This window comes from Catharus ustulatus, chromosome 6 (genome assembly GCF_009819885.2).
Source record: "Catharus ustulatus isolate bCatUst1 chromosome 6, bCatUst1.pri.v2, whole genome shotgun sequence".
NCBI classification, from domain to species: domain Eukaryota; kingdom Metazoa; phylum Chordata; class Aves; order Passeriformes; family Turdidae; genus Catharus; species Catharus ustulatus.
In genome coordinates, this window is record NC_046226.1 from 29,229,374 (window position 1) to 29,246,517 (window position 17,144).

Here is a 17,144-nt window from a genome sequence, read left to right on the forward strand (position 1 = left end):
ATATCTTCCCTACAAAGAATTTTATAAACAGCTTGAACTAATAAGGTTGTTTTGATAACTTGATTGCAGTGGGTGCAGATATGAGCACATGGAACAGCTCAGCTGACAGACATGGGAGGGCATTTATTCTCAAAAGAGAGATGCTGACTAATGCATGCTGGAAAGAAACTAGTGAAGTAAATATAAATTTAAAAGACATATGTGGATGTCATCATACTGGCACATAGTATGGGTTTAGGCTAATTGAAACACAGCTAAGATGATTTAAACTAACCTGTCTGGCTTCATCCTAAAATGGATTAAGAGAGTTTCCACAACCTACTAATTACATCCAGCTATTAATCCACTTGAGCTGACAGGTTAGTATCAACCAATTTTGTACCTCAATGTATTAATGGAGAACTCCAAATCCTTGTGATTATTGACTTAATTGGATAAAAACAGTATATCAGATGTTCTGGGAGCAATTTTTTAGACCTCAATGAATCACTAGGCATGGGTAGCATGGGCAGAAGCAGCTACCAATTTGAAGAACTGCGTGTACCTATTAAAAATAATTTATTTATTCTGCACAGACAAATACTATTACCCAAGGAAATGTTTTGTCTGATACTTGAAACATAGGTTATATTTTTATTTTTAAGTAGTCAGTCCTAAAGATTATTTGGTGCCAGAGATTCCTTTAGTAAATAATTAAAGATAAAGCAGCATCTAAGTAACAAAATAATTTGGCTAATAAATCAACTGAAGGAAGCAAAGCTCATGTGAATAATTCTATCTATGTAAAGGACTTAATAAGATTTGTAATGTGTCTACAGATCAAAAAAATGGTAACAGTGCTTTATCTTGTCATCTGTAACAGGAAATTCATAAAGTCATTAATTAAAAATTACTAATGAACACCTACAAAAAAAGAGTGAACGATATGTAACTTTTATAAGTAACTTTTATTTTAAAGGAGCCTAAAAAAATTGTGGAAGTGATATGTTGTTTTTGAGTACAAGTCCATAACAGCAGCAATGAATATGTGCAGTAACTAATAGAGAGTATATAAACTCACTTATTCATCTGAAATATCATGGGCAGGCTTAGATAAGAATTTCAACTCATACCATTTATGCAATTACTGTAGATGACGTTTCATGAACAAGTGAAGAAAAACAGAAAGACCACAGCACTCCAACTTGAATGGCTCTGACAGCATTGAGTCCTTGCCTTTCCCGGAGCATCACCCAGGTCTATGTAGGGTTCCAAGCTGGGACTCCCCTCATATGCCCAGAGGGGCTGGAGCAGGCAGTGAGAGTCAGACATCTGTGAAAAGCCACAGCATAACTACCACCCATGGAGCAGCCAGGCTGCATGGCACCTTTAGGTACTTTTGCAAAAACGTCTTTACTAATATATTGCTAACAATTATAATACAACTTTTAGGTAAAGAAGAATTTGTAATTTTTGTAATCAATACCTTACTTAAATTTTGGGGAAAATATGTATTAATTGGTAATACAATAATGCTCTGCATATGGGTTAATCTGCTATTAATTTGCATCTACATATATTCATAGAAGATACTGGCTGAGCAACAAGGGTAAGAAACAGAGATCATAAGACACTGCAAGGTTTTAAAGCATAATCTGAGCAGGCTTTAGGCTCCTACATGCAGTAGCAGGGTAATGAGCACACTGAATGATTTGTAGGTACTGCTGAACAGAAATGCACTAAATAGGAAGAGCAGATGCTGCTTCCAGCACTTTCCAGCAGCAATGTGTATTTTATGAACATTTTCAGCCTGTTCAACTCTAAACTAATATAGTTATAAACCTATTTGTATTCTCTGACAGAGCCATTTTTAAAAAAAAAAAATTACTTAGTTGACAAAACTAACTTCCAGATTATGAAACTAATATGTATCCTATCAATGGCCAAAGAAATTTGAAAAATCATTAAGAAGCCAGATAACTTCATTGACTTAGGTAGTTAACCAAAAACTTGGGACACAAAATATATAAAAATAGGTTAAGTTTGACAAAGAAACAAATAAAAAAAATTTACTTGAACAAGCAGAATTTCTATTTTATATTTGTGTGCTAAGATATTGCATATATTGCTGGAATGGTAGAATGCTGGCAGCACTCTACCTTCCATGAAGCATAAAAGACAGAAAAAATAGCAAGAAAAACTGGATAGAAAATTAAATGATTGTTTGTTAGCTGAAGCCTCTGATGCAGATATGTTACCGAAAAACAGCTGCAACCAAAAATAGTTCCCACAGTTGCTTTGTAGCTGTCCACACTTAATAATCTGCAAATAATGATGCAGATTGTCAAAATAAAGATTAAATATTGCAATGCTCCACTGGCATGGATTAAGACTTAAATGCAAGCACTGAGTTTATTGGTGAGATTTACACATAATTTAGTTCCCTAAACTAACTGAAATGGAATCAGGTTTTTCATCATTTAAACAGCTTTCTTATTATTTTTTTTTTTTTCGAAAAATTAAACAGCTTTTTTGTCCAACTGTAATTTTAGTAAGGAAAGGCAATAAATGAAATCTTAGTATGCTCAAAATATTTTTTTTTTAAATTCTCTATAGGAGTTTTCCAGTTCTGCATTTCTGATGAGCTTAGATTTTATAATTCATGTGCCTCTGCTATGTTTTGTTTGGTTTTTAACCAGATAGCCCTGAGGCCCTTGCCACCCATTCATTTTCAAAGCTCTCAAGCTTAAATATGCTAAAAGGAAAATATTTTGAACAGTGATTCTTTAAAGGTTTCTCCATGGTATAGAAAAGTCAGGCCCTTATGCTAAACATCAAGTATCCAAAAAGGAAACGGTAATTTCTGTCTCTGATTTGGAGACACAACAGGCCATGAACACAGAGCAAAAAGTTTTGTCAAATGTTATAAAAATGTATCAAAATGTTCTGCAAGTAGACACAAATTTGTCAAACTGCTTTCGTCAAGAGGCTCACACGGCGCTTCAGCTTCCATCTGTAAATTTAAGATACAAAAATTATATTTCCAAGAAGAAACAAATCTTCAGTACCTGAGCTCTCTGAGTCAGGGAGAAGACTACTCTCCAGTATGGTTCACAGAGGTTATGAAAGCTTCTGACACGTCTACAAATTGTGTGTGTTTCTTCTTTTTTTTTTTTTTTTTTTTGCTAATCTGTTCACCTCCTAGGATCATAGCTATAACCCAGAGGGAAAGTTTCATTATTTTTAAAGGGGGCTGCAGAAGGTCAGCCTTTAAAATGGCTTTTAGGAAAGCAAACACAACTGATCTAAAAGTCTTGGAGTGTCTTGTGAAAATGCAAATTTCCATTAAAAGCTACCTAAATAAATGAGTAAACATATGCACTTCTGCAGAGAAAAATCAAAGTAAAAAGTAAGATAAAAGGAAATAAAAAATACAGAAATGAAAATTACTTTGTTATCCAAAAGATGATGAAGTTTTAAAGAAATAACAAAAAGTCAGTTTATAAAACACTTTATGTAACTCAAGACAATAAAAATAAAGAAAGTTGTTGAACATGAATGATTACTAATTAGATATTGTTAAAGGCAACAGTAACATTTCAGTTTTATGGTCTAACAAATCTAAACAAAAAAAAAAGGAACCCATATCTCTGATAAAATCAGAGATAAGGTTACATTATAATTACAATATTGCATGCTATTTCTCAGCCAATACTCCAGAAGTAATAGAGTAGTGAATCATGCATGCATATTAAAAAGACCTTTAGAATCCATAATGTGTGAACGTGTTTTTACACATTTAGGAGATAACAGGCTTGCAGGTAACATCCCCAGTATCCTGGAACACAGGTGAAATGTTTTGAACTTGACACACACATGGGCAGCCACTTCTCCAGAAGTTTCTCTTCCTGTGTTTCCAGAGTTGTGGTTTGGTCACTGCCAGATTAAAGTCTTTATTTGTTGAAGTATAGAGTCCACAAACTCTTATTCACATTGGAAGGTATTTGCCTGATGGAGCAATAAAATGACAGACATCCACGGTCACTTTCAGCAATTATTATTAAATATCTAGAATAACAGGATGGAAATTCATAACAGATGTCATCCTGTTATTTTTTCATGACTCACAAATTCTCACTTAGTTGCTAGAAGCATCTTTACCATACAAGTTACAAATAACAGCATTTAAATGCTAGAGCAGATGATAATAAAATTCCTTTCCATTACCATGCAGTGTAAGCGCTCTCAATGCCATATACAAATTGTCTTTACTCCAAGGAGTTTGCACTCCTCATCACAAATGGCAGATAATAATTTGGAAGACATTCTGATAGACCCACTGACACTGATGGGGAGAATGCCATTTGGAACCTGTGAGATCAATTTTTCAGCCCAGATGTTGTCTCAAATAATTTGTTTCTTCTTTCCCGTCCAACACCCCCACCAATTTGGTGATATATTAAAAAGACTTTGCAGGAAAATTTTATGTTATAGGAAGGATGTTAACAAAAAGTGACATATTTTTAAAATAATTTTCCTTCTCTTGGAGTTTATCATTGGGTATGGTTCGCTCACACAGCTGGGACATATTCAAATAGCATATTTATTATAAGATATGCAAACTCAAGGGAAGAAATATTTATTTAAAAACACCAAAAGATTATTTAAAGCACTTTCAATTCAGAAAATCCATGTTAAAATACCTAATGCAAAACATTAGCAGAAACATAGAATGAAAACTTAGGAACAGGACGAGACAACAGAACATAAGGATGGTGACAAAGTTTGGAAGCTTACAGGTCATGAAAGGCACAAAGGCAACATACTCATATGTTATACCCCAGTGAAAGTATAGCCTTCAGCACTGATGAGTAGCAGAATGACTATTAAGCAGATGAAAACTGCCAAAGAAACTTCCCAAAAGAAAAACAATTATCATTAGGAATTTTATTGTTATTCTGAAGCAGCTGACTGCTGGAAAATGTAGCCATAAAAATAAAATATAGCTTCAATCCCTCATTTGCCTAAGCTTGTATGAAATGAGAAACTTCAACTTTCATAGCAGTTACACATGTCAAGTCTTTTTATTTGATGCGAGACAAAACTGCACTTGTCTTCTAAATGCCAGAATTTTTATGCACCTAAGGTGCATGCTGTAATGTGAAAGAGCTTGTGTGTCTTGCCCATGCAAGATGAAAGCTGCAGAGTCATGCTATGCTGCTCTGGGAATTTCATGCAGCAGTCATGCCGTGAATAATGGAGGTGAAAGGATCTGGTTCATATAGAGGGCATATGTGAGCTCACTCTCAGAGCCTGCCACTCTCAGGGAATCCTCTTGTGAGCTCTGAGGTGGAGTTTTGAGGGCCCCCTGAGCAGCCCACTGTGCTCTGTCAATCTGACTGGTCAGGAGACGTTGTCCTAAGGGAACTTCTGAGTGTGCTGTAGTAGGGCACAGTAGATGCAGTCATTAGATCTCTGCACAATAACCAGCAGCTGTACGTCATGCTGACTTGCTATTCACAGCTTGATGAAAAGGCCTAGTGACAGACTCTCCTCAGCCTCTGACCACCTTCCTTCATGCTATTTCATATGCCAGCTTGCTAATTTAGTCTGCTGTTGTAACCAGACAGCACTCATCACTTCATTCTTTTCCATGCTCTCTGACCATGAAATATAAAACATGGTGTACCTAAAAAAAATTAAAAATTAAAAATCTTGCAGGTAATAAAAACACTTTCCAGAGAAAGGTGGCCTCCATTGATATTTTCACTACTTCTACTTCATTTTCTTTGTCTAACAATCTCAGTCACTTCTCACCATGAATTTGTACATAAGGCTGTGCGTAACACTGTTGTTTTTATGCCCATATGCAGAGTAGTGAAGAAAACTCCAACTGACATTAATAATTTCTATTTGTCTAGAAAAGCTTATTTTAAATCCTTTTTGGATGGCTGTCTATAAGCTACTGCATTAAGGAAAACTTCAGTGCTTCCACTTTATTCTGCCTGTTTCTTTGGTGCTATTCAAAGCCTCAATGAAAAGCCCCTCTTGCAGTTCTGCAGTTAAAACAACAAAGCACTGCCTATGTTTCTCCTTTAACACAGCTCTAAGGATTTATTCTTTGCTCCTTTATTCTTCCTTTTTCTGAAGTTTTCTTGTCCTTTTCCCCTTTAAAATCTCTTTATCTAAAGCTGAATTAGTTATCGCAGCTGGTTGGCAAACTGCCATAGTTTTCTGCTCTGACACTTATTTGTCAATTTCCAGTTGCCTTCAAACTTTTTACTTTTCCTAGATTCTATTTCTTTTTCCTCCTTCAGACGTTCACTGGTTCAAGTTTTGGTCATTTTGATGAAAAAGCAGAAAAGAAATTTCTCTCAGGAGGAAGAAAAGGAGCCACTCTCTATGTTGACAAAGGGAAAATAAAAATACTCTGAGATTTACCCATTGAAGACTTTTAAATGGCAAACTTTGTGCTTTTTATAAATACTTAGAAATTGATCTTACTTTCAAGAAATGAGTAAACAAATCTGCCACTGTATTTATTCTCTGTATTTAAGATACAAGAAATCTGTAGATCTTTTTCACAGGTTACTATTTTGCTTTATTCCATCTTAGTTCATTGTAGTTTTAAACCACTAGAGATTAAAGATTTATTTATTAATTTTTAATATTCAGCCTAATTTCTTAGCTAAGGGTATATATAAAATTGCTAAGATATATCTTAGGCCTTTATTAAATAACTTTTAAAAACAATTTGTCAACACTTATTTAAGATACACAATAGATTAATTCATTTAAATGAGAAATAATAAGAAAATTTTGATTTGTATTATTCCTTGGAACTTAACAGAATTTCTTTTCTTATTCATTGTTTACTATGGATGGTGTGTTTCAAGCATCTCATAGGCTGTTGTACCAGCAGAGAGAGAGAGAGAAATAGAAAGAGAGCCTATGAAAAAAGACTTTGAACATCAGTATAGGGGTTTATGTAGGCACTGTGCAGCCATTAATCTGCCCACTCAAATAATAAGAATAGAATATTTAGCAAAACTGTCAAGGGATAATTGCCCAAATATAACACCTTTATTTTCCATTCTTTAGTGTTCAGTTTTTAATCTCTTCAGCATGAGGAAAAGGCAGCAAATAACTTCACCACCAGACTGAGCCCTTTCTTTCTGATGTGGCTACTATAGAATTATTATTACAATTACTGTTAATAATAATTACTGTGTTAATTACAATTTACAATTATATGGACACTGCAGCTTCACTTTCTTTTGAAATGGAATAGAGTATTTCTCATGCTTTCACAATGCAAATGGTAGGTATTTTTACCATCCCTATAGCTACAGTTTGCTGGAGTGGGTTAGAGCACTGCACGCATTGTCACATCTTGGCAGATTGAATAGAATTAAAGCAGATGAAAAGAAAGGGCATATCTAAAGAAGAGAAAACAGGGTTACAGCTTTCACAGCTTTCTTATATGTGAGGTCCTAGAAATTGGCTCAACTAACTTTGAAGTGGTGAAAACTGGCAGCAGCTGTCCAGTAAGTTGAAGTGTAAGTAATGATTACCCTTGTGGTCTGAGTTACTGCAGGACATGTCCCAGCTGACTTCAATTGTTAAAAGTTACAGCCTAATTAAACCTTTACTGCTTGCATCAAGTATTTCTTCCTATGTATCCAGGCCAATGTGGTCTTGTGTGTCTATCATTATTTGTTCACCACCTTTCTACTTCTATGCATATAATATCATGCCTTTTTCCTTTTAATTTCTCCTAGTGCTGTGCTATTTTAAAAATTAAAATAACTTAAAATTGGCCCGTTTAGAAAAGAACTGAGTCATAAAAATGAATATTACATTTCCACTTAGTGCATCCTAAGTATTATTAGACATTCAACATACTAACTTCAGAACAATGATGCATTATTTCATTCCATTGTAGAGAGACGAAGCGATTGTTTCAAGTATGTTGCTTAAAAAAACATATTAAGATGTTTGGAACAAGCTTTGACTGATGTCAATATCTTTTTTAAGTTATGTCATAATATAGTTCGTTAAACGAACTTCATGCATCAGCAAAAACCACAGTAAATCAGTGTGAAATTTGGATAAAGAGATTTTAAAAACTCAGATACTTCGAAATAACTTAAAATAGTCTAACATTAAATGAATGTATTCAGAGTAGAAAGTATTGCCCTTAAATAAGAAGTCTGAAAAAAATTATTGGAAATTGCTCTCATTTGGATTTTTCAAAAGTCTAAGTGTACATTACAGACATATTAATTTTACTTTATTTCAATTTAGTACTTAATTTAGGTCTAAATAATTAGGAAAACATATGCAAGTTTGAGACTGTTGAAGCCCTAAGTATATTAGTTCATATTTTATGGTTTTTGGTTTTTTTATTTTTTGTAGGCCTGAAGGTATTCAATGTTTTATGTATTTTAAGGTTTAATTTAATCCATACATGCAATAGCCTGATCACCTGGCTGAGTTGTTTTCTGTGAAAAGAGCAGAAGGGCATGACCTAGTCAAAGTTGGTATCACAGTATTTTGGTTTGGGCAAGTAGGGAATGTAAACTCCCTAGGTTTGATAGTGAACAGCTGTAATATAGATAAGATCTGAGTGCTATAACTTGCTGCCCTAATGTCATAGAATCATAGAATCATAGTACCTTAAGGGATGGAAGGGACCTTAAAGATCATCTAATCCCACCCCACCATCATGGGCAGGAACACCTGTCACTACACCAGATTGTTCAAGGTCTTGTCTAACCTATCCTTTTAATGTATTATTTTTAAAGCAATTTGGTATCTATTTTCCTTAACATGAAACTGCAAAAAATGAAGACTCCAAGTGAAACACATTTTTTGGGTTTAAACAAAATGTGCCAATAAGTATTAGGTTTATACTATCTGTGTTTGTTAAATTTCTCCATCCAAACTCAGTTTCTTTTGTCCTTGCTCTGGTCTTCATGCTCTTATCTCTTTGTTTCTTTAGCAAGCCTTCCAAAGTTTCCTCACCCCAGTTTGTCTCACAATGCCAATTTTTTTCTCTCTATAATCTGTCCTGAACCTTCTTTTTGTTCAATTTATTCAGCTTGTTCTGAATTCAGAATTTTATAGGCCAGCTGACAACAATCATTTTGCTAACCCATTCCATCTCTCCTCTTTCACTTTCCAATCTCACAGCATTCTTACTCCATTACTCTGTCTTCTGCCTGACATTTTTTACCCCAGATGATCACATTTCTCCTCTTCCCGGATTTAATCACCAGATTTCTTAGCTTTTATTTGCAAATTCCTGTATAATTGGTTGATTCTTGAAGGATCATTGATTATAGCCAGAGAAGCTACTATGAAATTGGGAACTTTCTAGAAAAATCAGTTAATTTATCTCCTCAAACTTGGTGTGATGTTTTTGTACCTGTTTTATTGGGAGGAAAAAATTAAAGGGAAAAAAAAATAGAGCAGGTTAAGGCATTCCTATTGTTATTCTGTTGATAGCAGAAATAATTCTGGAATTTACAACGAAAACATCCAAACACATATAAAAGTATCAACAAAACACTGTCAGCACAGGGAGTCACTAAAATATGTAATATCATCAAGGAATGTTTTCCAGATTTTGAAATATCACATACTAAAACTGCCTTCCTGCCAAAGTACTGCTGTAAAATGTTAACATTACTTCCAGATTTTACTCCCTAGACAACATTTCCAATGAAGGAAGTAGCTTCTCTAAGTCCCTTTTTTCTGCCTCTCGTTCTGAGGTAGTCCAACTTGAACACATTGACAAAGTCTTTTGTTTTATGTAATCAAGTCACAGCTTATAAGAAGCCATCAGCATGGCAGAGAACCATTTAGAATATAGATTTTTCAGTGTATATTTCTGCATTATCTGAGACAAAACTAGATAAACACAAAATGAGATTAGCTTTTGTTTTAGAAGTGGGAGTCTGACCTCTTGTCAAGCTCAGTTGGGAAGGAAGGTCCTGACAGAGCAGAGAGAGAGAGGAACTCCCAGAGAAAGCTGTGTTTGAGAAAGTAGCATATACACAACTTACTGAATGTTTTTACTTAATCTGAACTCTAAGATTACAGAATTATCTACTAGGAAAAAGGACGGTCGAACATTGTGTTGTATCTTTCTCAGAAAGGTTGCAAGTTCATTTAGAGTAAGAGAAACTGAGATAATGGCTGGTTTAGGGCCAAGCCATTTGGATGTTGGTGGAAACACAACATTTTCTATCTGAAATAAAGCACTGATAAGACAACATCCACTCCCATATGAGAATATCTCGAATGAACTAGCTCAGTAATAATGCTCAGAAGGTTCAAAGGAACTAATGAACCATTGCCAATTTTCAGCTTATCTTGGAAAACTGGGAGAGTGAGATTTGCAAAAATTGTCTTATTATCCAGAAAAGGATATAACATAGAATAGGAAATACAACATAGATAGGAAAATATCCTACCCATCATTTCAGGTATATAATGGATTTGTTAATTTGTAACTTTGCTGGTAATGAACTAGAGTTTATAATTACTACTAGTCAGATTGTCCTTTTTATTTATCTTTTTTATTTTGTGACTTATCTCTCTGTTTGGTTTTGGTTTTGACTAGGGTATGGGATAGTAAACAAAGTATGTAATGTACCCCTAGATTTAATTCACTTACTGCATGAAGTAAAAGATTTTGAATCGAACACTTGCAAATTATGAAATTGATAGGTGTGATGTAAGAGGATTAGGAACTGTTTTGATATTGATATCCAGGATCTTTTGGATACCTTTCTTTGTTCCAGTTCTAACCTCTCTCTACCCATATTTATAGCTCTGATTTCTAGATCTTTGAAGGCATGAGCAAAGAAAAAATTATCATAAATTTTATGCAAAAGTAACTAAAAAAAAAAAAAGTTTGGATCTATTACATGATAATTCCTATTTCCACAAGGAAATAGGGAACTCAGGGGTGAACATTTTGAAAGTTGCTAAAAATAAACTAGGTTTATCAGTGTTTATTTTGTGCAGTTTGAAAATTATTATGTATATAATAATTTAATTACTAAATTATTAGATTGGTAGGCTAATAAAATGTAATGGATGGTTACAATTATGGCAATCCAAATCAAGTGATTTAAATTGTTAAAAAATTGATTTAATAAGTCCAACTGAAAAGGACTCTGTCATGAATTCATGAAAGCAGTTTGTATCTACAGAGTATCAAAGCTGTCTTAAAATAACAATGACTAGAACTATATTTTAAGTATTACCATAGATCACATCCTCAGTCTGAGCTTTCTGTGCTCCTGTGAAAAGAGAGCTAACAAAATCTTTGAATAAAGGGGAATGAAGATGAGAAATTCTGGGTAACGCATGTAAAAAACCCCACAAAAAACCAAAAAAACCCCAAAACAAAATAAATCCCAAGCCCCTATGAACTCCCCCAAAAAACCCAACAAACCAAACCAAACCAAACCAAAACCCAGCAGACCCAAAACCAAAATTACAGAGCTGTGAATCTTGCATTATGGTGTGAGGTGTAAGTAATTAAATTTATCTGGTGTATTGAAGGGAAGTTTAAGAGATGGGTTGATAAATGAACATAAATACTTAAATGTGAGACTTATATCTGACAGAACTCAGTTTTTTGTTCATGCGGTCAGAAACAGAAAACTAATTAATTTATAGGAATTGAAAATAGGATACATCTTCCAGAAATAATACATGGAATTATAGGAAGGCTTAGAATGGTTATGGCTTCCTTAAAGTAGAATTAGATGCAATTTCCAACTTCTGGAAGACATTCTACCAGTGGAGAATATAGAGGGTTACACTGAATAATTATTGTGTCCTTTCTTTGAGGATAAGACTCAGTCCCCATTATGCTTTTGGGGACTTATAAGGAAAATTAGAGAATTTTAAAGTTGTAGCAGAATTTATTCCTCTCTACAATCTCATCTGTGCACCTCAGAGCAGCACACTATGTCAAATAATATCTCATCATTTAGGCTGTAAAGTCAAGAGGTTTTGTTTCACTTAATATATATCTGCATTAATGTGTTGTGTTTAAAGAGTTATGATTTTTACTCTCCTCGAAGGGATAGAATTGGTGATGTCTAGAGAAATGACCGCAGTTAAATAGTGTGAAAAAAGAACCAAAAATCATTGTTTTCTTTGTTTCACTTTGCAAAAATTTCTGCCCAGCTTGCTTTGCAGAGCACTGTGGAGTTTTACTTTTCTTCTATTCATGGAGACAGTTCACTAGTCTTATCAAGTCTAATTGATTATCTTGTCTTCAGGAAGCTTGATGCTGTCTAATTTTTCATTCAGGATACATCTATGAGAGTTTTTGTCTTAGCTTTTGTCTTAGTTTTTGTCTATAGCACAAAATTTGATGACCTGTGATGTTGGGCACATAGTTATTTTATGGCAAGTATAAAGCATATTAAAATATGCAAATTAAATGGTTAATCAATAAGCATAATTAGGAACAAATATGTACATATGCAATAAGAAGGTAAACAGATATATTTTAAGATAATATTATAAGATTATTCACCTATAAGGAAAGGCTTAGAGAATTGGGGTTGTCCAGCCAGGAAAAGAGAAGACTTTGGGGTTACCTAATTGTGGCTTTCCAGTACCTGAATGGAGAAAGATATTTTACAAGAGCATGACAGGACAAGGAGAATGGTTTAAACTGAGAGTAGGTTTAGATTAGATATTAAGAAAAAAAAAAAAGCGAGGGTGGTGAGGCACTGGAAAAGACTGCCCAGAGAAGCTGTGGATGCCCCACCCCTGTAAGTGTGTAAGGCCAGGCTGGATGGAGCTCTGAATAACCCAATCTAGTGGAAGATGTCCCTGTCCACAGCAGGGGATTGCAACCAGATGATCCTCTAAGGCTCTTTCCTACTCAGGCCACTCTATGATTCTATGATTATTTAAAACAAGATGTTGTTCACTGGTTTTTAGTTATAAGGCCTTTGAGTACCTTTTTATAAAATTTCCTTTGTTGTGATATGATTACTTCTGCATATCTATAACTAAACTACAAAAATGTTTCGTAAAAATATTTGACAACTCAGCTCTCAAACATCAAAGAAAGAGACCTATAGATGTGACAGAGGAATTCAGTGGCAATGCAAAACCACCCTTTTGTTTGGGAACCTCTTCCTCTTTTTCAGTTTTGAAATGTAGATGATCTCTCCTGGCCCTTAATGACATGCAGAAATTGAAACAAAAGAAGAGAATAGCAGTCCATCAAAAACTTATTCAGCTGCTAATAATGAAGAACCAGTCGCTTCAGGAAGGTACAGCTAGTCTATCATAAGGTCATATCCACAGAGGGATCATTTCATAATCTTAGACAGCAATTGTTTTGGAGCATGAAGTGAGATGTTGCATATTATTTATGCTCTCTGTACACTACCATATAAATTCTTACAATAGAAAACCATATCAGTAATCTCTTTGAAATGCATTTAGTTCAGGTTCTTATTCAGATCAAGTCATGACCCCATTTAATATTAGAGGCTGTAGAGACTTTATGAAACTTATGTCTGACATCATAAAATCCAGTTACTGCTGTTTCCTTGCTGTTTCCAGTTTTACTGGACAATAGATGTGACATTTAACAACAGAGGCAATCCATTGCTCAGTTGTCTATTCTGGCCCTGTATTTTTTTCCAAACAATGGGAGAACAAGGGGGATATTTTTCAAGATGTACTCTAGCACCTGCTACCTAAGCCATAAAGTAAGAGGAAGTCCAACAGACTGCCCCTTCCCACCCTTATTAATCAACTTTGTGCGGCAAGAATCGTGGAATCACAGACTATTATGACTTGGAAGGGACCTGCAAGGATCAAAAAGTTCAAGTTCTAAGTAAATGGCCCATACAGCAGTTGAACCCACTCTTTGTTTAGCTGAATATGTCTCTGAAACACATGACTGAAACTTTGGGATATATTACATATTAGAGGGCGCAAACTACATTTTTGTTGTCTTTGTCTTTTTTTTTCCCTCTGGTGTTTACATATACATATATATATTTTTAATATATTTTACAGTTTATATTCTCAACCATGTTCATTAGGTGACAGTTTTTTAAGCATTTCTTTATTTCAGGTGTTAAAATTCTCCACGTAGAGGGTTTGTTGTTCCCTGTGACACATCAATGAATAGCATCTTAATCTACTGTAGACCTGATGAAATACTTGCAAGATGCAGGAAGGATAATAATGATGTCAGCTACAAAAGAATTGGAAGTACAACTTGGTTTGATGACTGCACCAGCAGTCTTTAAATTTAATTTCCTCTTTCATTGGGCTGCCATCAAGAATTCCTGATTGCTTAAACACATATTAAAACCTCTCTATCATCATATTTTAGTCATGCCAAAGCAATTGCTGCACCTTCTTGGAGAAAATTAAGATTATTTTGTCTACTAACACTTTTATATGGACATCATATACTATTATTATAAAGATTTCATAATTAGCAATAACATCTGATTTTGTGAAGTATGAATTTAGTTGAATTTAGTTTTGTTTATCCCAAACACTGATGAATTGTATTGCTTTCCTAACCCTTTAATTTCAACTAGAAAATGGATTTTTAAATGAGAAAAGTGCAGTGGTTTAACTTTTAATTTTTTTTTCCTTAGCATTTCAAGTCCCATAATATTGTTTAGTATTATTATCTAAAGGCTCTTCTTGGTGCTGCCAAACAATTGGACAAGAGGCAATGGGCAGAAACTGATGCACAGGGTGTTCCACCTCAATGTGAGAAGAACTTTCCTGTGAAGGTGGCTGAGCTCTAGAACAGGTTGCCCAGAGAGGTTGTGGAGTCTCCCTCACTGGAGATATTAAAATCCTGTCTGGATGGGATCTTGTGCCACGTGCTGGTGCAGATGACCCACTGTGGTCCCTTCCAACCTGACCCATTCTGCAGTTCTGTAATTTTTTCACCTTTTGAAGTCACCAGTGTTTTCTTCTGTGAGGTATAACCCTAGTCCAGTCCTTGTGATAATCATACCCTTGCATGCTGGAACTATATTCCAACCTGACGCCACAGGATGTGCTTGAAGTCAACTGTTATCACACACAAAAATTATGCTCTGTCTTGCATGTTTTGCCTGCATAATCTTGTTTAAAAAAAAAAAATAAATCAACTTGTACAAATTTTGCATGCATCCAATGAAAATATTCCCTTTTAGGAGTTCATTTTTGTATCATACATTATAGAACTTTGATAGATGTCAAAAATAGCTTAACAAGCAATTGAAAAACAATGTATTTGAATTTCTTTAGTACATTGAAAACAAAATTGATGCTCTATTTTTTAAAATGAGAATTAATTGCTTATGTCTTATGTAATTTTCCTGTCCTAAGCTCTTGTCACATAAAAAATTACAATCATTAAATACTACACTATTTTCAAAATTAAATAATTCCAAAACACAGATATTAATTTCTGAATTGTGTCGAATATGATCACATATATGAATAAAAGCCCATGTCAATTATGCTTTCACTGTTCCTGAGAGTCAACAAGTTTCATGATTATGGGGCTGTGGACTCAGGGAAAGAATACTGTAGCTAAGGTCCTTCTGGTAAGATTTCCCTGTGAAAAGAGCTTAGAAATCTTATCACATTGAATAGTTGTGCTCTCTTGTTCTTGCAGAAATTTCCTGAAGAAATGTCCTGAAGGTCAGCTGCAAAATTCAGAAGGCTTCAGGTATGGATGGTTGTATAGAACAAATGTTTAAACTCAGTCCAAGAAGAAAATTAAAGCAAATTTTATCTCTGGAGCCCATAAATCTATCCTGCAACAGAAAAAAGATACTTCTGAGTGTAATTTTGGAGTTTCCTCAAAGTAGTAGTAATCTTGCAGAAGACTTTGTCATGTAGTAGATTAACCTGTCTGAGATTTATTTATATCTTATTATAATATATTCATTATTATTTTACTACATCTTATAGTCTGATGCAATTACATGCTATAAGTATTGCTATAAACAATAGAATTTATTATTGTGCTATTTAATCCTGTTCAAATATAGGTTTTTTATATAATATTTTTAGCCTTATAAAAAAGAAAACATAGATTCCAAGTTTGCTATCTAGGTCTCCTTGAAAAATGGACAGACCCTTGCATCCATAAATATTTCACCTATCTTACAGCTCTCTCCCAAGCACCTTTACAAGACAACTCATTCTCAAACAACCTATTTGCCTCCAGTGACAGCAAGGTGAGTAGAAGTGACCAGCTTAGCCCACAAACCTAGCTTTTAGATGCTGTAGTTACATGTCATGAAAACTTGCCCAATCTGAAATGCAGATTTATTTTTTTCTCCTTTTCCTGTAGTAACTACATGTGTAATTATAATTCAAGGCTGTGAATGAGGATGCTGTGTTTGAAAACATTTCTCTTTTATTAGAGTGTATTTGTGTCAGAAGATTGTGGGGTTTGTTTTTTTTTTAAATGAATATCACAAATCATCAATGATGTGTCAAAAGAATCCAGAATAGATTTTTTTAAAAAAAAAACATAGAAAAGTTACCATGCAGGAAACAATAACATGTTTTGCAGATCTATGTTTTTATAAACATTTGTATGTACAGACCCACACCAACTGCAGGGAGCTATCCTGAACTTACATGAAGTCATGATCGTGCTGTAGAGCTTAGACACTTGCCTGTTAGAGTGGAAATACTTAGGCTGGGATTAATGGTTTCTTAACGGAGAGGTTTCTAACCACTAGAGGGCTCAAAATTGCTGTGAAATTATGTATGAATACACACATAAACATATGTATAGTTACATACTTAAGGTATGTGCATCACTCATATGCATGGGTATTATTTGTGTGTACACAGGTATAAGCACACATATATGCACATACGTGTATTTTATAATTTAGTAGATGATCTCCTTTTCTTTTATTTTAAAGATTTTGGCCATTTAAATATAATTCAGATCCTAAGGATTTTTAATAACATTGAAATTCACCAAATACAAGTGACAGGCTTCTTTATTTTCATAACGTAATTACAGTTTTTAACTTCATTCTCAGGTGGCTGGATTTACCCAGAATGTTCATTCATCAAACTGAATATTGAAAACAATCACAATAAAATAATGCTCAAACTTCCAT

General features: G+C 34.3%; 1 long non-coding RNA gene across 3 annotated transcripts in view; it reads left to right on the plus strand.

Annotated features, from left to right (window-relative positions):
- The window catches only part of LOC116997892, a 65,236-nt gene extending 48,094 nt beyond the window's left edge, over positions 1-17,142 (plus strand). For all 3 annotated transcript variants that reach the window (XR_004418258.1, XR_004418257.1, XR_004418259.1), the window contains 3 exons: positions 15,671-15,724; positions 16,171-16,238; positions 17,064-17,142. This is a non-coding gene — a long non-coding RNA (uncharacterized LOC116997892). The remainder of the gene's footprint in view (positions 1-15,670; positions 15,725-16,170; positions 16,239-17,063) is intronic.
- The last annotated feature ends 2 nt before the right edge of the window (positions 17,143-17,144 follow it).